This window comes from Hylobates moloch, unplaced genomic scaffold (assembly GCF_009828535.3).
Source record: "Hylobates moloch isolate HMO894 unplaced genomic scaffold, HMol_V3 SCAFFOLD_3, whole genome shotgun sequence".
Lineage (NCBI taxonomy): Eukaryota > Metazoa > Chordata > Mammalia > Primates > Hylobatidae > Hylobates > Hylobates moloch.
Window position 1 is genome coordinate 109,600,123 of NW_026652278.1, and position 24,475 is coordinate 109,624,597.

Genomic DNA, 24,475 nt, shown 5'->3' on the forward strand with positions numbered 1-24,475 from the left:
GTTTGGAAAATTTGCAACCTGACAATGTGAAAGAAAAGAAAAACGCATTTCCTGAAAGGAAATTCAAGCCAGCTGCATAAATTTGCATAAGTAATGAGGAGCCTAATTTTAATCAACAAGACAATGGGGAAAATGTCTCCAGGGCATGTCAGAAGTCTTCACAGAATCTCCTTCCATCACAGGCCCAGAAGCATATAAGAAAATGGTTTTGTTGGGTGGGCCTGGGGTCCCTGTGCTGTGTGCAGCCTAAAGACTTGGTGCCCTGCCTCCCAGCTGTTCCAGCCATGTGTGAAAGGGCAATGTAGAGCTTGAGCCATGGATTCAGAGGGTGCAAGTGCCACACCTTGACAGCTTCCACACAGTGTAGAGCCAGCAAATGCACAGAAGTCAAGAATTGAGGTTTGGGACCCTCTGTCTAAATTTCAAAGACTGTATGGAAACACCTGGATGTCCAGGCAGAAGCTTGCCACAATGGCAATGTGCACTCAATGCCAGTTAATTAAAGCAGCTGGGAGGGAGGCTGTATTCTTCAAAGTCACAGGGGCGGAGCTGTCCAAGACCATGGGAAGCCACCTCTTGCATCAACATGACCTGGGTATGAGAACTGAAGTCTAAGGAGAACATTTCAGAGCTTTAAGATTTGCCTGCCCCACTAGATTTTGACTTTCATGGGGCCTGTAGCCCCTTAGTTTTAGCCAATTTCTCCCATTTGGAATGGTTGTATTTATCCAATGCCTGTACCCCCATTGTATCTAGGAAGTAACTAACCTACTTTTAATTTTACTGGCTCACAGGCAGAAGGAATTTGCCTTGTCTCAGATAAGACTTTGGACTATGGACTTTTGAGTTAATGCTGAAATGATTTGAGACTTTGCGGGACTACTGGGTGTCAGGCCTCTGAGCCCAACCTAAGCCATCATATCCCGTGTGACCTGCACGTACACATCCAGATGGCCGGTTCCTGCCTTAACTGATGACATTCCACCACAAAAGAAGTGAAAATGGCCTGTTCCTGCCTTAGCTGATGACATTGTCTTGTGAAATTCCTTCTCCTGGCTCATCCTGGCTCAAAAGCTCCCCCACTGAGTACCTTGTGGCCCCCACTCCTGCCCGCCAGAGAACAACACTCCTTTTTCCTTTATGTAGTCAAATCCTATAAAATGGCCCCACCCCATCTCCCTTTCTGACTATTTTTGGACTCAGCCCGCCTGCAGCCAGGTGAAATAAACAGCCATGTTGCTCACACAAAGCCTGTTTGGTGGTCTCTTCACACGGACGCACATGAAATTTGGTGCCGTGACTCGGATCGGGGGACCTCCCTTGGGAGATCAATCCCCTGTCCTCCTGTTCTTTGCTCCCTGAAAAAGATCCACCTATGACCTCAGGTCCTCAGACCCACCAGCCCAAGAAACATCTCACCAAATTCAAATCTAGTAAGCGGCCTCTTTTTACTCTCTTCTCCAGCCTCCCTCACTATCCCTCAACCTCTTTCTCCTTTCAATCTTGGCACCACACTTCAATCTCTCCCTTACTTTCAATTCCTTTCATTTTCTGGTAGAGACAAAGGAGACACATTTTATCCATGGACCCAAAACTCCGGTGCCCGTCACGGACTAGAGAAGGCAGCCTTCCCTTGGTGTTTAATCATTGCAGCGACGCCTCTCTGATTATTCACCCAGGTTTCAGAGGTGTCAGGCCATGCAGGGATGCCTGCCTTGGTCCTTCACCCTTAGCGGTAAGTCCTGCTTTACTGAGGGAGAGGCAAGTACCCCAACCCCTTCTCTCCGTGTCTCTACCCCTTCTCCACCTTTCGGGGGGGGGCAAGAAACCCCCAACGCCTTCTCCTTCACTCTTAGTGGCAAGTCCTTCTTTTCTAGGGGAGGGGCAAGTACCCCAACCTTGTTTCTCTGTGCCCCGATCCCTTATTTCCATGCCCTGACCTCTTATATCTCTGCACCCTGATCCCTTATTTCCATGCCCCAACCTCTTATATCTCTGCACCCTAATCCCTTATTTCCGTGCCCCGACCTCGTATCTCTGTGACCCGACCCCTTTCCCATTTTTCTTGAGGGTAAAACCCCCCAAACCGCTTCCCTCTGTGTCTCTACTCTCCCTTTTCTTTAAACTTGCCTCCTTCACTATAGGCAACCTGCCACCCTCCATTCCTCCTTCTCCCTTAGCCTGTGTTGTCAAAAACTTAAAACCTCTTCAACTCACACATGACCTAAAACATAAATGCCTTATTTTCTTCTGCAATGCCACTTGACCCGAATGCAAACTCAACAGTAGTTCCAAATAGCCAGAAAATGGCACTTTCAATTTTTCCATCCTGCAAGATCTAAATCATTCTTGTCATAAAATAGGCAAACGGTCTGAGGTGCCTGAAGTCCAGGCATTCTTTTACACATCAGTCCCTTCCTAGTCTCTGTGCCCAATGCAACTCGTCGCACATCTTCCTTCTTTCCCTCCCACCTGTCCCCTCAGTCCCAACCCCAAGCATCGCTGAGTCTTTCTAATCTTCCTTTTCTACAGACCCATCTGACCTCTCCCCTCCTCCCCAGGCTGCTCCTCGCCAGGCTGAGCTAGGTCCCAATTCTTCCTCAGCCTCCGCTCCTCCACCCTATAATCTTTTTATCACCTCCCCTCCTCACACCTGGTCTGGTTTACAGTTTCATTCCGTGATTAGCCCTCCCCACCTGCCTAGCAATTTCTTCTTAAAAAGGTGGCTGAAGCTAAAGGCATAGTCAAGGTTAATGCTCCTTTTGCTTTATCTGACCTCTCCCAGATCAGTTAGCATTTAGACTCTTTTTCATCAAATATAGAAAACCCATCCCAGTTCATGGCTCGTTCGGCAGCAACCCTGAGACACTTTACAGCCCTAGACCCTAAAAGGTCAAAAGGCCGTCTTATTCTCAATATACATTTTATTAACCAATTTGCTCCCAACATTAAATAAAACTCCAAAAATTAAATTCCAGCCCTCAAACCCCACAATAATATTTAATTAACCTTGCCTTCAAGGTGTACAATAATAGAAAAAAGTTGCAATTCCTTGCCTTCACTGTGAGACAAACCCCAGCCACATCTCCAGCACACAAGAACTTCCAAACGCCTAAACCGCAGTGACCAGGCATTCCTCCAGAACCTCCTCCCCCAGGAGCTTGCTACAAGTGCCAGAAATCTGGCCACCAGGCCAAGGAATGCCCTCAGCCCGGGATTCCTCCTAAGCCATGTCCCATCTGTGCAGGGCCCCACTGGAAATCAGACTGTTCAACTCACCTGGCAGCCACTCCCAGAGCCCCTGGAACTCTGGCCCAAGGCTCTCTGACTCCTTCCCAGATCTTCTCGGCTTAGCAGCTGAAGACTGACACTGCCCGATGGCCTCGGAAGCCTACAGGACCATTACAGACGCTCTAAGTAACTCTCACAGTGGAGGGTAAGTCCGTCCCCTTCTTAATCAGTACAGAGGCTACCCATTCCACATTACCTTCTTTTCTAGGGCCTGTTTCCCTTGCCCCGATAACTGTTGGGGGTATCGACGGCCAAGCTTCAAAACCCCTGAAAACTCCCCCACTCTGGTGCCAACTTGGACAACACTCTTTTATGCACTCTTAATTATCCCCACCTGCCCAGTTCCCTTATTAGGCTGAGATATTTTAACCAAATTAGCTGCTTCCCTGACTATTCCTGGGCTACAGCCACACCTCATTGCCACCTTTTCCCCAGTTCAAAGCCTCCTTTGCATCCTCCTCTGGTATCCCCCCACCTTAACCCACAAGTATAAGATACCTCTATTCCCTCCTTGGCGACTGATCATGCACCCCTTACAATCTCATTAAAACCTAATCACCCATAACCCCCTCAATGTCAATATCCCATCCCACAGCACACTTTAAAAAGATTAAAGCCTGTTATCACTCGCCTGCTACAGCATGGCCTTTTAAAGCCTATAAACTCTCCTTATCATTCCCCCATTTTACCTGTCCTAAAACCAGAAAAGGCTTACAGGTTAGTTCAGAATCTGTGCCTTATCAACCAAATTGTTTTGCCTATATACCCCGTAGTGCCAAACCCGTATGCTCTCCTATCCTCAATACCTACCTCTACAACCCATTATTCTGTTCTGGATCTCAAACATGCTTTCTTTGCTATTCCTTTGCACCCTTCATCCCAGCCTCTCTTCGCTTTCACTTAGACTGCCCCTGACATCCGTTAGGCTCAGCAAATTACCTGGGCTGTACTGCCTCAAGGCTTCACAGACAGACCCCATTACTTCAGTCAAGCCCAAATTTCATCCTAATCTGTTACCTATCTCAGCATAATTCTCATAAAAACACACGTGCTCTCCCTGCTGATCATGTCCAATTAATCTCCCAAGCCTCAATCCCTTACAAAACAACTCCTTCCCTTCCTAGGCATGGTTAGTGTGGTCAGAATTCTTACACAAGAGCCAGTACTGCACCTTGTAGCCTTTCTGTCCAAATTACTTAACCTTACTGTTTTAGCCTTGCCCTCATGTCTGTGTGCAGCGGCTGCCGCTGTTTTAATACTTTTAGAGGCCCTAAAAGTCACAAACTATGCTCAACTCACTCTCTACATTCCTCATAACTTCCAGAATCTATTTTCTTCCTCATACCTGACACGTATGCTTTCTGCTCCTCGGCTCCTTCAGCTGTACTCACTCTTTGTTAAGTCCCACAATTACCATTGTTCCTGGCCCAGACTTCAATCCAGCCTCCCACATTATTCCTGATACCACACCTGACCCCCATGACTGTATCTCTCTGATTCACCTGACATTCACCCCATTTCCCCATATTTCCTTCTTTCCTGTTCCTCACCCTGATCATGCTTGATTTATTGATGGCAGTTCCACCAGGCCTAATCGCCACACACCAGCAAAGGCAGGCTATGCTATAGTACAAGCCACTAGCCCCCCTCTTAGAACCTCTCATTCCTTTCCATCATGGAAATCTGTCCTCAAGGAAATAACTTCTCAGTGTTCCACCTGCTATTCTACTACTCCTCAGGGATTATTCAGCCCCCCCCCCACCCCCCTTCCCTACACATCAAGCTCGAGGATTTGCCCCCACCCAGGACTGGCAAATTAGCTTTACTCAACATGCCCTGAGGCAGATAACTAAAATACCTCTTAGTCTAGGTAGACACTTTCACTGGATGGGTAGAGGCCTTTCCTACAGGGTCTGAGAAGGCCACTGCAGTCATTTCTTCCCTTCTGTCAGACATAATTCCTCAGTTTAGCCTTCCCACCTCTATACAATCTGATAACAGACCAGCTTTTATAGTCAAATCAGCCAAGCAGTTTTTCAGGCTCTTAGTATTCACTGAAATCTTTATATCCCTTACGGTCCTCCGTCTTCAGGAAAAGTAGAACGGACTAAAAGTCTTTTAAAAACACACCTCACCAAGCTCAGCCGCCAACTTAAAAAGGACTGGACAATACTTTTACCACTTTCACTTATCAGAATTCAGGCCTGTCTTCAGAATGCTACAAGGTACAGCCCATTTGAGCTCCTGTATAGACGCTCCTTTTTATTAGGCCCCAGTCTCATTCCAGACACCAGACCAACTTAGACTGTGCCCCCAAAAAACTTGTCATCCCTACTATCTTCTGTCTAGTCATACTCCTATTCACCGTTCTCAACTACTCATACATGCCCTGCTCTTGTTTACATTGCTGGTTTACACTGTGTCTCCAAGCCATCACAGCTGATATCTCCTCGTGCTATCCCCAAACTGCCACTCTTAACTCTTGAAGTAAATAAATCATCTTTGCTGGCAGGACTATGCTGAATCTCCTTAGGCACTCTCTAATCAGACGTCCTGAGTCGTACCAATTCTTAGACCTTTTATGCCTATTTTTCTCCTTCTCTTATTCCATTTAGTTTTCAATTCATAGAAAACTGTATCCAGGCCATCACCTATAATTCTAAATGACAACTGTTTCTTCTAACAACCCCACAATATCACCCCTTACCACAAAATCTTCCTTCGGCTTAATCTCTCCCACTCTAGGTTCCCACGCCGCCCCTAATCCCGCTCGAAGCAGCCCTGAGAAACATCGCCCATTATCTCTCCATACCACCCCCCAAAATTTTCACCGTCCCAACACTTTACCACTATTTCATTTTGTTTTTCTTATTAATATAAGAAGACAGGAATGCCAGGCCTCTGAGCCCAAGCTAAGCCATCATATCCCGTGTGACCTGCATGTACACATCCAGATGGCCGGTTCCTGCCTTAACTGATGACATTCCACCACAAAAGAAGTGAAAATGGCCTGTTCCTGCCTTAACTGATGACATTGTCTTGTGAAATTCCTTCTCCTGGCTCATCCTGGCTCAAAAGCTCCCCCACTGAGTACCTTGTGACCCCTACTCCTGCCCTCCAGAGAACAACACCCCTTTTTCCTTTACCTACCCAAATCCTATAAAACGGCCCCACCCCATCTCCCTTTGCTGACTCTCTTTTGGGACTCAGCCCCCCTGCACCCAGGTGAAATAAACAGCCATGTTGCTCACACAAAGCCTGTTTGGTGGTCTCTTCACAGGGACGCACATGAAACTGGGAAGGCATGGTTGGTTTTGAAATGTGAAGATATGAGATTTGGGAATGGCCAGGGGCAAAATTACATGGTTTGGCCAGGTCCCCACCCAAATCTCATCTTGTAGCTCCCATAATTCCCACCTATTGTGGGAGGGACCATGTAGAGATGATTGAATCATGGAGGCGGGTCTTTCCCATGCTGTTCTTGTGATAGTGAATGGGTCTCATGAGATATGATGGTTTTAAAAACGGGAGTTTCTCTGCACAAGCTTTTTTTTTTTTTTTTTTTTTTTTTGCCTGCTGCCATCCACTTAAGATGTGACATGAACCTCCTTGCTTTCCACCATGACTGTGAGCCCTCCCCAGCCACGTCAAACTGTAAGTTCAATCAAACCTCTTTCTTTTGTAAATTGCCCAATCTTGGGTATGTCTTTATCAGCAGTTTGAAAACAGACTAATATAGTACATCTTTTTGCTTAATTGAGATGACAACTCTCTCTTTAAAATTGTTTCAACTCTTGCAACTTTCTCCAGTTCTAACTTTGTTTTTTCTCCAGTTCCAACTTTGCTGTTAGGACTGTTAGGACCTGACATTAAAATGTTTGTCTTGAAGGCCTAGAAAAGCAATGATTTCCTGGAGTATAATTTGATTCTATACATTTGGCTTTTCTTAATTTGTCTAAATTTTTTAATGTAACTAGGCAATTTCTTGTGCTTTTACATTTTTATGAGCCATATACTCTCCTGCTTACAGTATAGGTTTTCTTGCTTATTTCTTCTATAATATGGTGTGCAGTCTTAATCTTAACCACACATTCTTCCTAGGCATGATTGCATTCAAATACCTTTTCATCAGATTTGACTTCCAGGTTATTTAAATGAGCTTCCCCAAAAGAGAAGCAATTGCACTGCAAGAGGTCTTTTACTTTACCTTTTGGTAACTGTCCTATAAAACAATAATTTTCCACTTTATTGAGATAATTTGTTCTATTTCAAGTTTTCTTTATTAGGTGTTTGATAACTTAGAAAAACTAAACTTTGAAAAGATTAGGTTTCATTTTTTTTCTACATCCATTTAACTTACTGTACTGCCATTGCATCTTTTAATTGTCATTCTAATTAAGTGAATGACTATTTTAAATAACATGTGATTCTATTTTCTTCAGGTGTTTTCAACCTTTTTACATCTTAGATAGGGTTCTCCAATATTAAAGTTCTAAATTAAGGTTTCGTTTGTTTTGTTTTGTTTTTCTGTTGGCTCATTTGCATTGCTATAAAGGAATACCTGAGGCTTGACAATTTATAAAGAAGGAAGTTCATTTTGGCTCATGGTTCTGCAGAATGTACAAGAAGTGCAGTGCCAGCATCTGCTTCTGGCAAGAGCCACAGCAAGCTTACAATCATGGCAGAAGGCAAAAGAGGAGCAGATATAGCATACGGTGAGAGAAGGAGCAAGAGAAATGCCAGGCACTTTTAAACATTCAGATCTTGAATAAACTCATAGAGTGAGAACTCACTCATACTGCAAAGACAGCATCAAGACTGATGAGAAATTCACCCCCATGACTCAGACACTTCCCTTTCAGTGCCACCTCCAACATTGGAGGTCACATTTCAACATGATATTTGGAGGGAACAAACATCCAAATCATATCATTGACCTAGAATAAACTTTGAGATTTTCCAGTTGAGCCTCTGAAGAGCCTCATAGAATGTATATCTCATTTAGTAAAGATATTAACTGATCAATCTTATTTGGTAATTAGTATGGGAAGCAATGTTAAATAATAAAGTGATGCTAAATCTTCTTTAAGGTTATATTTGTATACATATCTTATTAATGTGAGTATCTAAAGATTATATGAAATTTATAAAGGTCTAATGGTCCTGATGTTACACTATAATGATTCTGATTATTATCTTAAAATGTTGTATGGGATAGAAATAACTAAATTTCCTTAATTACATTTTCTCTAGTCAGATTTTAAGCCATAGCTGATATAAAATTTTATCATCCATGGTAATTGTTTTTATTTTTTCTAAAAACTTTTGCAATAAGCTATTGTTCAAAATTGCTTCACATGGAAAATACTCAACCAAGTACTCTAAAATACAGGTTTCTAATAACTTTAAGATCAATGGAGTAAATAACATTTTCCAGAACTCTAATGAAGAAACTGATGAATTCATGAAACTACTGATCAAGATCAAGCAAAACAAATAATTAATTACATGAGATTGAATACCCAATAAAACTAATTTTAATGACTTTTATTTGAAAAATTGTTGGATTCTTTATCTAAATGTTTTGTTTTCCAGATCTTTTTCTCTTAAGCTATCTATTGTTTACAGTAATTTCATAAAGCATACTTTGTGAACAATATTGAAGTATTTACTTTTTTTCCCATTTGATCCCTTCAAAATTCAGATACTATTTTGAGAGTATTCTTATTTTTATGATGATATAATTATTTGCATAAGTTTAATAAGAATTTCTCCTCTCTTTATAAGAGGATTTAATTGGAAATATCTCTTATATTACCAGTACTTGACTGGAAGATCATATTTGAGAATGTACAAAGAATGTCTGGCTTCAAGGGTTCCCAGCCTTACAGTGAATGAGTAAAATCTGTTACTTTCTGGCAAGCCCAGGAACTTCAAGATTGTAAGTGAATGTTAATGCCTGACTTGCTTTAGCTTTGTATCATTGAGAAGATTTTAGGTCTGAAATTCTTATGTAGCCATTTGCTATTCTTGTTGAGCTTATGTAAATAATCAGAGAAAATTTGATGAAATTAAACTTATTTTACAAACAAATTTGTCTTACTCTGATTATCTTTGGTAGAAATCAGGGTAACTATAGAGAGAAAAACTCATGTTTCTAACAAAAAAACTAGAGCGTACCTGTTGTTAGTTTGTAGCCTTGTGCATTGTTTTTAAGTTTTTGTTATCTACCTAAAGACTGGACTGGATCCTAAAATTTCTACATTTCTCCAATTCAACCTTCTTTTATGGAATTACTTAAAACAGGAATTGCTCTGTTCCTGAAGCCCTGAAAACTAAAACAAAATAAATTTTAAGGAGCAAGTCTCATGCCTGATAGATGAGCCACGCAGAAAATTCCCCAGACTGCCCAGTGCCGTGACCAGAGATGTTCAGACTGCAAAAGAGGAGAAAGTTGGCAGCTTTATGCTGCGATTGATTTTTCTCGAGATAATGGAACAAGACTCCTCATCATAATGAGACTCTTGCTCCTTTTAATTTTTACTTTCTTATGCTTTCCTTTTTTACCTGTCATGATAATGGTATAATTCAAATTTCACAATCAGTAGCTTCTGCTGGCAACCTCACAGAACCTCACCTAAGAGATCTTTTAGTCTCCCTGGGGGTTATTTTGGCAATATCCCTAATAAAACTGTTGCTTACTTTCTCCTTTAATTCAACTTAGCCATAAGACACTGGATGATAAAATTTCCCTAGATTTGTTGGTTAATTAGAAAATGTGTATGCTATTGCTAATATACATACTATCTACGCTATTGCTAATATACATAATGTAATATACATACATAAATTAGAAAATGTCTATGCTATTACTAATATACATACTGTCTTTGCTATTGCTAATATACATACTGAATAATAAAATTTCCCTAGATTTGTTGGTTAAATTAGAAAATGTCTATGCTATTGCTAATATCCATACATACACATCAGTATGTATGGAATACATATGAATACATGGAACAGTCAAAATTGAACTTCACAATGGACTCCAGGTAGATTTAGTCTTAGAACCACTCTGTACAAACCTTCCTTATTGCTCAAATGCAACTATGAGGATTTTGACACTAACTCCTGGTCACCAATCACCTCCCTTCAACTTGGGACCAGAACAGACCAATCTGAGACAGGTATATGCTGACACCAGAGAATAATCAAAATCTAACTACAGGATGATTGATCAGTGATGCTTTTGAAAAAAATCTTAATCAAAAGGGGGCAAAAGTGAAAGATGTTAGAATAAAAATTGAGTCATTTGTGTAAAAACCCTGACAAAGGGATCCAGGAAAGGTCATGAAGGAAGGGATATAAACGTGCATCTATGCCTAATCATAAAAAAAAAAAAATCACAAAAGACTGAAAAAAACCCACAACTTTGCACATAAGTCACCACAAGCTTACAAAAAGTTTCTTCTATGAAGACATCTGCCCAGCAATCAATTGCCTGTCCAACCTTGAACTGACATCACCCTTGTTATTGATCCTTGTAGCCAAGAATAATTATCCCAAAATAAATATGTAATTCTCCTCATTTTGCCTTTAGAAATTTCTCCTGGTCTTAATTGCTTTAAATACACACATAGTTTATTATACCATGCATATTTCCGTTGCAATGCTACTCCCAAATAAGTATAATTTTCTTTTAGAGTCTCTCCTTCTCTTCCTGTTGTTTAAGTTTTTGACACCATATAAACAATCATGCAGTGATCCTGATAGAATTTTAGAACCCATGTTACCCATGCACATTCAATATTAGCCTCTTTAATTTAGAGATGGTGGTCCATCAGGCTAGCATTGCAAAAGAATGGAGAGCTAGAGAGAAACATTTCATAGTTTAGCTTCTCTTACCTGACTGTTGTGTGGCCACAGAGCTTCAACTAGTCTGTTCAATTCAGGAGCTGCCAGACATACTGCCCCAATCACGAAAAGTATAACTAAAACCAAAATCTTCTCCCAATCGAGAAAAGTCTCCAAAAAGATAGAAGAGAAAAATTAATTGAATAAAAATTAAATCAGAATGTGATGCACATTACAGGCAATCTGGTAAAAGATTGCAAAGACAGAAAGGGATCTCACACTTTTATACAGCTAAGCAGATACAAATGATTACATACATATTCTGAAGATAAACAATAACTAGTCCAAAGTATGAGAACTTGACAACACCATTTGTCACACATAGTTCATCCTAAATTTATTTGGTAATTGAGGTGACCATCTGTGTTAACTAATTAGATTTATCCAAAGGAAAAATAAACTTCTCAGATGTTTATAAAAAGAAACAGTTTTGGAGTTTGAAGGGATGTGTCCACTGAAGTTAGTCTCCTACCCTAGACAGAAATTAGGAGATAGGAATGATATCTTCCTTGATGATTGTAATTCAAAGAGGTGGCCCTTAGGTCATTGAAAAAGGCATTCCTGGGTTGTATAATTGACAGGAAGCTTTTGAAAATATTTACATCTCAAATGGGCAGAGAAAGAATGGACAATTACAAAGTAAATCCTATAAAAAAGGGAGGAAAGGACTTCTGTGGTTGGGTCATGTGGATTTTGTAAGGACTTGGGTGAGAGAGAAGTCAGGAGCCTAAAGGCAAGAAAAAGCCTATCTAAGGTTTAGTCAAGAGAAGCAGAACTCTAAAGCCCTCTTGGTCTCTTGACCAAGGCCCTCTTGGGTACAGGAACCTTTGTAGGTTAGCATCCTTTGCATGTAAGCTACAATTGTTTCTGATGTTTTGTACCTTAGTCAATTTTATAGAAGAAAGATATTTTTATCTCAATTTTCAAAGCTCTCTCCAAACTATTATAATGTTGTTGTAAATGTAAACCTAATAGCACAATCTTCCTTTACTTTAGTTTTTGGTGACACAATTTCCTGGGCAATCTGCCTTTAAGAAAGGCAAGAGAGAAATCAGTCAGATTGACTATGTGGTCATCTATACACTAAAGATTTGTACCCAAAGACAGTGTCACAACTTCAAAGCAGGAATGAAGGATGAAAAGTTAAAAACCATGAAAATCTATCTAGGTGCTGTTTCATAGACTGGGTCTATCTGTTATTATTTTTCTGTCTTTTTGTCCAAAATGCCTTTTTAAATGTTGTCAGTATGTACCATCAAAATGTATTGTGTTCTATGGTTGAAAACAATTCAGTTAAGATTTGACCTAAGTTTACTTGGGTAATAAAAAGATGTAGAGCTAAAATAAGATTTTTATTTCTAAAATTTTTAAATAAAATTTTTAAAAATATATTTTTATTCTGTTGACCTAGTCATTTTTAGAACAACTTCAAAGTCCTTCATTCCCGATTGAGTTTTCTTTTAAAATGTTGAAATTTCCCCAAACCCCAAATACCTCTAGATATTTATACGTACAGACAGTTGTAAAAGAGTTTTATTTAAATATTTATACTGCTACTTTGAATATACCATGTAATGTCTCAGAGATTTAGCTCCTCATTTTTAAATGTGAAGTTATAATGCCTGCCTTAACTCATTCATGCTTAAGTTGTGAACATAAGTAAAATAATGAAGGTACAGGATTCTTGAAAATCATAATTCTTTATTTCTTAAGGAATGTAGATTTTTCTCAGGTTTATTCTCCTTAGCTAGAATCATTATCAAGAAAACATGATATTTTCCTTTTGATTAATTGTTTTGCAAAATATGCTGAACATTACATTGATGGTTTGATCAAATCTGTTAAAGTAATACCTCAAAAAAATAATATTAGTAAAATTTAAAATTCATGATGCGGATCATATGTCTTGAACTTTCTAAGAAAGTAAATTGCAGTCTCACAAAATGTTACTGAATAAAGAAATTAACATGTAAATAATTAGACAATTCCAGGGAACTACAATCTACCATGCTTCACATACCTAGACTAAAGAAGGTTTTAAAAATAATCTATAAATATTTCTGCTCAATCAAAAAGTGTGAACTTAGAATAACAATCATGCTTCCCCTTGTGTCAGGTCCCTTAGAATTTATAAAATCTTAGAAGATTACTAATATTGAAATTGTACTTAATTTTTCCAGGCTTCCATAGGCCAAGAAGCATTTATCATCACTTAGATGTTTAACATTTTAGATGGAATTTCATGTTACATTTTGATGTCGACTATTTCTCAAGTAAGATAAGTAAAAATAGTTCAAAAATTTTTAAATACTATTTTTTCAGTCCAAAATACATTAAATATTTTATAAATAACAATGCAATTTCTCAATGGAAGTGAAATTACAGAAGACTACTTTAGTCCATAGATTCAGTAGTATTATCTTAAAAATGAGACATTTAGGAATGTACTTCTAACTAAGAACACCTAAAGCAGGCTAAGGATTGTGGGAGAAAATATTGCCCTCAGCTTTAGCTGTGTTTCAACTAAAATGCTTGAAAACATAGGTTCCCTTAAACATAGAATTAAGTCAAGTGCTCTGTAAGATCCAGAAATTGGAATTGTCAAAATGTTCTAAGTGCAGAATTATGAAAAATATCATATTTTTTTCTGGATGGAACTGTAAGACTTCCTGTAGTTTTTAACTTCTGTCAACAGAATTATTTTTAAATTCAAAGTATTTCAAGACATGTTTTGACATTTTTTAAACAATTATAGATACGCAAAATCTCAATGCCACTGTAGCCAAATAAATTCAAATATTACAAGTAGTTAGAACTACTATTTAACAGGTCATTTATTATCCATGCAGGAATCCCTTATTATTTCCACATAGGTCATTTCTAGTTACAGTTATAAAAATGTCACCATACAGTCATTTTTTCTCACATTCTGTGATAATGATGTGTTATTTCGCTTTCCTAAAGCATTTACGTTTTGAATGGCTTTCTATAAGGTACCAATTATGTTACCTTTTTTGTACCCTACTTATTTCATTCTGGCACCCTACTCCCACTCCCACTCAATAATTGCCTTGTTTCACCAGTTTTGGCATTAAAAATTTGGTGGTGAAATTTTTCCTAGCTGCTCATATATCATGAGAAAAGTTTCACTACCCAACTTTATCTTTTATTGACTGCTGATGCAACAACTACAAAGGACTATTTTAACCTTTCACTTTCCTTACTTTTATCCCTCTTTTCCATGTTTCTCTTTAAGTTTTTTTTCCCTTTTCAAAATAATTCAAAAATACAGCTCTATGTATTCACCTTGTAAAATCATATTCAAACTCTAGCCAATCCTGGTTGAGAAAAAAAATAATAATAATAGCAAGTATCGTGGCTGTTACTGAATTTACCCCAATGAATTTCCCAGTGTTCGTAACATTGTGTGGTCTCCTATCATCTTGATTCTAGTCTGTTGCAACAATAGAATATAGTAGGTTTGATACTGTGCTGTTTTGGAGTCCAGTTCTTAATTGCCTTAGATATTCCTGCGTGTTTTTGCAATAGTCACTCTAGGAACACTTTTTCTTATTGTCCTGAGGCACCTTGTATGAAGTCTAGGCTTCTTTTTGGAGAGATTAAAAAGCTATGTGGAGAAGCCCTAGAAAATAATGGACAGCAAGTCCAGAAAGAGAAGGGACAAGGCAGCACGCATTTGGCACCAGCTACGGTGCAGTCGCCAACTCAGTCTGTGTAAGAGACTCCAAGAGTGACCAGTAAAGGAACTGCCCTGCTGAGACCCAGCTAACTGATGAAACTATGAGATATAATAGCAACAGGTAACTGAAACGGTGTTTGGTACGTAGAAGCAGGGTGCTGCCATAAAAAAAAAAAAAATCTGAACTATACTGCACTGACTTTTGGAACAGGTGGTTGGTCTCAAATTGATGGTGAAGATTTGAAGAACAATGAGCAGTCAGTTACTGTAAGTTGGAAGAAAGAGGATCAAGAGTGTACTGGAAGAACAATTAACAAAACCGTAAACTGCAGTTACAGAAAATGTAGAAAGGGAAACTGATTTGTGGATCTGGCTAAGGAGATTCCAGGCAGACAGTTCAAAGTTTCAACTGGCTTCTTTTAGCTGCCTGTGAGACAGAAGCAAGATAAACTTAAAAAAAAATAAAAAGGATATTCTAAGTTTGTTACTGTCTCCTGCTACATTTCAGTTTGCATAAAATAGTACCAGAAAATGAAATGAATGTATATGTAAATTAACCAGTAATAAATGTAAGTACTTACACTATACTACATTAAAGAGGTCGGGCTTCCTTACTTCTAAAATAAAACTCTTTCCATTCAAAGTCTCTCCAGAAAACAAGAATGTTAGAGGCTTTCATATCTAGCTGAAAGTATCTGTAAGAGATTATCTTAAGCAGGCCTGTAAGAATGTGGAGTGTGTCTTGTATAGCTTCTCATCTATACAATTGAGATTCTAAAATCCTTCAAAACATTGTCCACAGCACTTTGACTCTTAAAGTATATAATATTCCCTATTCCCTTTGTTTATACATTCCTCTATGGAACTAAGTTAAGCAAATGTTCTTTAAAGCTATTATGTTAATACAGTGACACAAATAATTGAATAAAATCTATTATTCCACAATGTTTTTTACTATTAAAAGATAGCTCATTATTTGACTTCTTAATTTGTTAATGACTGCAGTAGCTCCCAGTAAAATAAAATGAAAGCCATAGATTTTTCTATTCAAGTAATGTTTAGAAATTAGAAAAATCAAACAAAAACAATAATGTGTTAAATATTCAATTGAAGAATGCAGAGATGTATACAGGAGAATGGAGAGAATGTAAAGGACAGTTATAGAAAAGTTAGCGTTTGAGAAAATTCTTAAATAATGCATAGCTCAAAAACATAAATAACACAATTTGAGGATACAAGATTTGCGAGACACTGTTGTGTTCTGGGATTCTCAGAAATGAGCTATACAGGCAGATCACTAATGTTTTAAGTCCAGTAGGATATATGACTATTACTCAAGCAAAAGTAATTTTTTTAATGTCAAGGATTATTTTACAAAAGAGTCCATCAGTTTAGCTAACTGATATATGATAAAGCCCCCTTGAAGTAGAAAGGAACCTGGTCAACTTTGAGAGCAGAAGGAAGAGCTAGACTGGCTGATGCATGGCAAGAAAAGGAGAAACACATGATGTCATTTTCACAGAAAGGCCAGACTCTAAGGCCCTTTGTAGGGTAAGGCAAAACTTAGAAACTTTTACTAAGTGTGACAGAAAGTCCAGGAGTGGGAAAAGAGATCTGATCTTCCATTGAAGGTTCAAGTGTATGGTGAGTGGAGAGCTATGTAAGGGTGCAAACATGGTAAATGACTTATTTGGAAAGTATTGGGCAGGTAACTTTAGTGTGGGCTAAAGTAAGGAGAGTGAATATTAAAAGATGCAGACATATTTGCAAGGTTTGTTTTAGTTAGAATTGAAATAACTTACTGAAGGATAGAGAATTGAGTGGTGTAAAGTAAAGGCAATTTTTTATCTTGAAGAACTGGATGTGAGGACCAATTAACTCTAAAGTTTGCTGAGTTAGAGATGTCCATTACATATCTATGTGGAGATAAAAAGCAGGCATTTAAGTCAAAGATGAAGATTCAAATAAGAATTTTACAGTACCACGATCCCATGTCCTATTTTATTTTGTAGTAACAACACCTTTTTGAGAGAGATATTACTTAAAATATTTTAGGTGAGGAAGTGGATATTGGGAATACTGAGTAATTTTCAAAATTGTTGTAATTTTAAAAAGGTAGAATGCCGGGCGCGGTGGCTCACGCTTGTAATCCCAGCACTTTGGGAGGCCGAGGCGGGTGGATCACGAGGTCAGGGGATCGAGACCACGGTGAAACCCCGTCTCTACTAAAAATACAAAAAATTAGCCGGGCGTGGTGGCGGGCGCCTGTAGTCCCAGCTACTCGGAGAGACTGAGGCAGGAGAATGGCGTGAACCCGGGAGGCGGAGCTTGCAGTGAGCCGAGATTGCGCCACTGCACTCCAGCCTGGGCGACAGAGCGAGGCTCCGTCTCAAAAAAAAAAAAAAGGTAGAATGAAAATTTGGATTCCAGTCTTCATAGCTTTACAGGCACTTATCTTTTTATTGCTTTGAGTGGGTAGGTGGAAAGGATGGCTGGAGGGGATTCTTTTGGAAATATCAAAGCAAACAAATAAACTACAAAAATAAAAATTGGTTACTAAAAGCCATGGGACATCCATTTGCCTTTGGGGACTATGTTCAGCATGGTTAGAACATAGAGGTGTTGAGAGAGGAAATCATGGTTGAAGAAACAGTTGGAAAATGGATTACATGCTGAGGACATATTTTCTGAAACTATGGAATATTCTTAAATTATTTTGATCAGACAAAAAAGAATAAGTGCTTTATAAAGATCACTTTGGCATTATTAGGGAAGACTAACTGAAATGGTCTTAGACTGGAAGTAGGAAGTTTTCCATGTTAGGAATAGTGAGGATTTGATTTGTACCAGTAGCAAAGGGAAAAGTGAGACAGGTAGCTTTGTCAGAATCTTTAGAAGTTTAAAAATTATTTTAGTAGCTGGATTCACAGGATAAAAAATAATTGTAAACCAACATAATATAATCTCTGGATTGAGACACAAGTTTGATGGTGATGAATTTAAATGCAATAAAAATACAGTAAACATACAGGCAATAAGTTAATTTGAAGGTAAATTAATGAAAATATTTCATCCATGTTGACTCAAGATAATATATTTTACCTTTAGGAGTGCTAAGATTATCTTTTCAAGATAGCCAATTAAGTATTCAGTTCATTTAAATTAGCTAACTATGTGGTAAAGAAAACACTTATTTCTAGAGTAAATGTTGCTGTCCAGTCCATTACTTGGATTAACCTAAAAGCCTCACGTTGGCAGAACATGTCTTACTTTTTTTCTGTAGTAGCTATTGCTCCCTTTATCAGTATAAGACAGGAAGCTTTTCTCTGATGAGAAATATAAAAAAAATCAACTTTCAGTCTAAGACTGAGATGGCCCTAGTAGCTTCGAGTTTTTGTCATTTTCAAGTAAGTCTCAGCTTTTCAAATTTCATCAGAAAAAATTTCTCTCCTTTTGATACTGATGAAAAGTCTTTAACATGTTCCTTGGTATTATTGACATTTTCATCTGCAAATATATGATGTTGTGGGAAATTATAAGCCACAGCAATTGACTATAATGAGAATTCATTGTGCAGAGGGGTCATTAGGCACAAGAAGCCTAATTCTATGAAGATTCCAAAGGAGCTACATGGACCAAGGTAGAAATTCCTGTAAGGTAAGATCACATATTTCTTCAAATAATCAGTATGTGTTCTGTAGACCTAAGAGATTTAACTGTCATATTTTAAGGTAAATGTCAAAGAAGAAATTATATATTTGAAGTGGAATAAAGAGATGTCTGTTTAGACAACTGGTCAAACCCAGTAAAAGGCTTAAGGTATTTTCCCTACAAATTTAACTTCAAAACTGGGACAGTTGGAGAGATGTGAATATACAATATAGACTAAATAATAGTTTGTATAAATGTTAAATTTTGTGAATTCAATAATTGTATATGGTTAATTAAGAATATATCCATTTTGTGGAAAAAAAACTATTGAAGTATTTAGAAGTAAAATGGCATCAGATATTCAACCCACTGTGAAATGGGTCAAAGCATATATATATGTGTGTGGGTGTAGATGTGTGTGTGCATGCATACAGAAATAGAACACAAAATACTAAAACAAATATAGCAAAATATTACTTGATGAATCTGGATAATGAGCACACCAAGTTTCTTTTTATTGTTCCTTTTCACTAATTTTGCAATTTTCTGTAATTACTACAGTCAATTTTTAAATAATGAATATGCTTTTAATTATAGAATTGAAAGCTATAGTTTAGAGCCCATTGGCACAGTTTTTGGAAGTAATATGAATGCAGTTACAGTTGAAGAAATGCAGGCAACATTCTCGCTTTCTCATTCATTGTTATATTTCATAATAAAAATTTCCAGCTGCACTATATGTAGTAAAGTGAAAAGAATGTGACTGAGTAATGCTATTTAGAAACTAGGATTTGTGACCATGAAATGTTTCCTGATTAACTCGATAGTCTGTGCCTTTTAGAAAACTTTCGTTTGGAAAATAGTTTTGTTTTGTTTTGTTTTTTTGAGAGACTGACCAATCGTAAATCATGATTCAAAGTGTCAGAGTTTCTCAGCAAATTATGAGTATTTAACCAATTCAGGATATGGATTACCCTTTCTCAACAGTTTCAAAGTATGTTGCTACATTCACTGTACAGAAAGAATGTATTATTTTCACTTGGAGCTCAAAAATGTGAGGTGATTCATTATATTTGCACATATAAAAATTACAGCACTGCAAAATCTTGTTTAGTATAAAATTTTGCACATATTTTAGCTCAATATTCTTGATTTTTAAAATTGAAATTATGGAACTTCAAGTCATTTTTTCATGAAAATTTAGATAAACTATCTTGGAGATACATGCCAGATGTTAGTAACCTCATGTCCTAACAATCTTTATAATTTTATATTCCCAAAGAATACTGACATAGAAATAAAAAATATGTCTGGTGTGCAACTCTCTACAACTTTCCTTTTAATTGTGTCCAGTTAATACTATTAATCTACATATATACACACAGTATTAAATGAAAATGATTATATATATCCATATTAAGAAAAACAATATTTTTAAAAAGAATTCTTCTAGTGATTTTTTTCAAATATCTAATAATTTATAACAAACATGTAAACATGTAATAATAGGTTTAATTTTATCTATTAGTTGTTTTGGACTTTTAGATTGTCAAAAACATGGTAAATTTAAATAATCTATGTAAAAACTATTTTAGAAAATTTTCAAATGCTATTAGAAGTACTATTCATAAATAAATTTAAAAACATTTTAGGATAACTTCATATTTTTAACTTTTTAATTTTTAGGGGTTGCATAGCACACGTTTACCTATGTAACAAACTTGCACATCCTACATATGTGCCCTGAAACTTAAAAATAATAATAATAACAATTTTTTTAAAAAAGAAAAGAAAAAATATATATCATCTGACATATTTTGAAAATTGGCAGTTCTTGACATAAAAATTTATATCAGGGCATTTAATGAATTCTATCTTAGGATGAAATCAATGGTTTAAACTTATGGAACTATAAAACATTTTATATAATAATTTATAAAACATTATTGCCATGTGGAAAATAAGAGAATCTCCATTGAATGTGTATATTTCACTTTGAATTTCATTGCAGAAAAAGTTGAGATGGTATTAAAAAAACTCAATCTAACAGATGTATCAGATATCAGAAGTTTTAATTTTATGTCATTTAAAATGTGCTTTTAAAATGTTTAAACAAGGAAAAAATGCTCTTTTGTTACAATAGCTTTTTTTTTTTAACTTTTCACTTGGAAATAATTTCAAACTCACAAAAAGTTGACACAGAAAAAGTCATGCAATACCCTTATCCACATTCAGCTATAGTCAACATTTTACCCCATTTGTTTGAACTCTCCCCCCCCTCTTTCTTTTAACTTGCCTTTCTCTCTTGTCCATTTTAAAAATCACTCAATCATGTATTTTATTTTATTATTTTTAAAATTGTACTTTAAGTTCTGGGATATATGTGCAGAACGTGCAGGTTTGTTACATAGGTATACATGTGCCATGATGGTTTGCTGTACCAATCAACCCGTCATCTAGGTTTTAAGCCCCACATGCATTAGATATTTGTCCTAATGCTCTTCCTCTCCTTGCCCCCTACCACCCGACATCTCTTTTTTATATTAAAAAGTTTATTTTTTGTTTTCGACAATAGCTAACCAAATATTGGATTACTCTAAAAAGATATATAATATTATTTTAAAAGGCATATGGAAAGCCCAGATACTCCTAGTTACATTGGTTAAATAAAATCTGAGGTATAATTTTGTCATCTACAAAATACAAGTAATCCTTTTTTATATCTTATAAAGATGCTGTAAAACTCAAACAAAACAATTCAATAAAGACTTCTAACTACTATACGATGTTATAGAAATAAAAAAAATTTCTTAGAAATTTGTGGAAATTAGAGGAGAGGCATGAAAATGAAGATACACTAATGATATAAAAGAGAAGGGGAAAGCAAGACTTTTTACACTACTTTATTTGTATTTTAAATTTCTTCAAAATGTTGAATTGATTTTAGACTTACAGAAAAGCATCAGAGATTTTTCACAGAGTTCTCACATGCCTTTCACCCAGCTTCAATCAATATTTGACATTTTATCTAACCATTGTATCAGAACTAGGAAATACTACTAACTAAACTACAGATCTTATTTACATTTCACCAGGGAATATGTAGTTTGAAAGTTGAACTGCCTACGATACTGAAAAGAGAGGAGGGAAGCATTGGAACTAGATCTGAACATAAACAGGAAAAGCACAATGGTAATGAACAACTACTCAATGAGTCTTTCCTTTCTTGACACAGTTGCTGTATTACATACCTGTATTCTTGTAACCATAGTCCCAATTCTACACTCAATACCACATCTTTCCTTCATGCTTTCAGCTATATTAGATCTCAGAAGTTGGAATTTTCCTGGTGTAATAAATTTTTTCATTTTTTTATTTTGATATTCATATTTTAACACTTGATGTATTTTATAATATTTTCTTTGCTTTTAAAAAATTGTGCCTAAATATATAGAACATAACATTTACCATTTAAGCCATTTGTAAGTATACATTTCTATGGCATTGAGGACATTCAGATTATTACACAACCATCGCTACCATCTATCTTCAGGATATTTTCATTTTTCCCAAATAAACTCTGTACTCATTAAATAATAATTCTCCATTCCTTCATCTCCCCAGCCCCTAGCAACCACCATTCTGCTGTTTTTATGAATTTAACTATACTAAGTGCCCCTTACAAGTGGAATCATACAACATTTTTTCTTTTGTTTCTGGCTTGTTTCAATTAGCATAATGTCTTCAAGTTTCATACATGCTGTAGCATGTGTCAGAATTTTCTTTCAAAATCTGAAAAATATTCTATTGTATATAAATGTTATATTTCTTATCATTTATCTGTCAATAGACACTTGGGCTTCTATTATAAATAATGCTGCCCTAAACATGGTTATACAAATATCTGTTCAAGTCCCCAATTTCAGTTCTTTTGAGTATATACTATTTTTAAAATAAAATGAATTTACTTCTGTCATTGTACTATTATCTGAAATATTCAAATGCATATGTTAGAAATGATCATTTAATGTATTTATCTGCCAGTCTTACCACTTATTATTTACATGTTGAAATTCAGAAATGCAAAATTTGTAAGCACCATTTGTGGAAGCCTCCATTTTGGTTGTGGGGAGTAAAGCAGGGTGATTTCTTCCTTATTTGATGTAAAAACCTTCTCAGATTTTTTTCTAATTTTGGAAATTTCAAGCCAACTAAACCAAAACATAAATAAAAAATACAAAGGAATAAAACCTCATGTATTCAAAACAAATTCTAAAGAAAGTAACAGCATAAATTGTCCTGCACTGACATCAATACTATGGCATTTTATCACTGTGCTTAACAGATATAAAGTAGTATAGAAGTGTGAGCAGAATATAAAGAAAAAATAGGAAAAGGACAGATGGAGGGACAAATGCAAAAAAATTAGGCACAAAAGAAATATGCATTTTTGAAGCAGTTAAAATAATTTATATTAGGAAAATAATGTAAGAATCTATTATACAATTTTATATGACTTTAGATGTTCTTTTAAAAGCTTACAGGAGAACAAAAGGAAGAGCTTTCACAATGAAGTATTGTATTTTATTTAATGAAAATGCATTTGATATGATTAAAATTTCTCCTATTTTTTTCTACTTCATTGATTTTCTTCTAAGTGCTATCATTCAGTGTTAGTCTGCTTTAAAACTATCATATGACCATGGTACAACAGATTAATTTTAACAAATTATGTGCCAAATTTCATTGGGTTGCATTGTTTTAAGCACCATATTACTTCTATCTGAAAATACTTCAATGGAAATAGAAAGATTAAAAACAACATCATTGTATATGACAAATAGCTGATTTTCTGGCTTTATAGAACTTTAAGCTAATTTACATATGATCTATCAAAGAATAACATGTTGATGTGTAAAAATACTTTGGATTTTTGAAACAGAGTCTCAAAATCTAATCTTGATAAAATCTAAGAACTTATTATACTTTTTATGTTAAACTTAAAAAGTGATACTGAACACAAGTATTTTAGTTAAAATTAAAAATTATTTTATTGTAAGATAAAAGTATAATACATGGAGAAGCAGTGTGCTATAGGGAAAGAACAGACAGTTATAAGTTTGAATATTCACTCTATAAATCAGTAGCTGATTAACTCTAGGTAACAATCTTTCTGTGGGCCAGGCTTTGGTTTTGTTTTTAGTTTTAGTATTTTTGTGTGTGTTTTTTTTTTATTGTTTCTCTCTCTCTTTTTTTTAAATCTAGGTTCTGGTAACTTCACAGGTTTTTGGTGAATATTAATGATATATCTTTAAAGCACTCAGTAATGTCTCACACATTTATTTAACATTCATATTTTGGTAAGAATTAGAATTTCCTCTTATTCTCTACTTACCTTACTTATTTCATTCACTGGTATATTCCCTTCGTAAAACAAATTGACTTATAATTAATCAAAATGAATCAAATATTTTGGAAATAGTTTGGCATTATATGTGGATAATATAATGATGAAAGGTTAGAAAAATGTCAAATAATTTGTGAAATATTGTATACATATATTGATTAGTAGGTTGGTTTAATCTCTTAAACAAATTGAAATAAACTGAAACTGAAAATTATAGATGATGAATGATTGGAAACCATACTTAAACAAAGCTTTGGATTTCACAGCAAACGATGGTCAAAATAGACAATTTACTACCCCATCCTTTTTGAGTTATTTTTAAATTTGGCTTCTTGGATGTGATATGCTAACTTTTTTCTTTTGATTATTATTTGTTTAAATTTTTTATCTTTTTGACTCCACATTCACAGTACCTTTTTATGGCTCTTTCACACTAAGTCGCAGGAGTTGAACTATTAATCATGCGCTGGAGACTTTATACAACTCTAGTCTGACTCTTCATGTAAGAC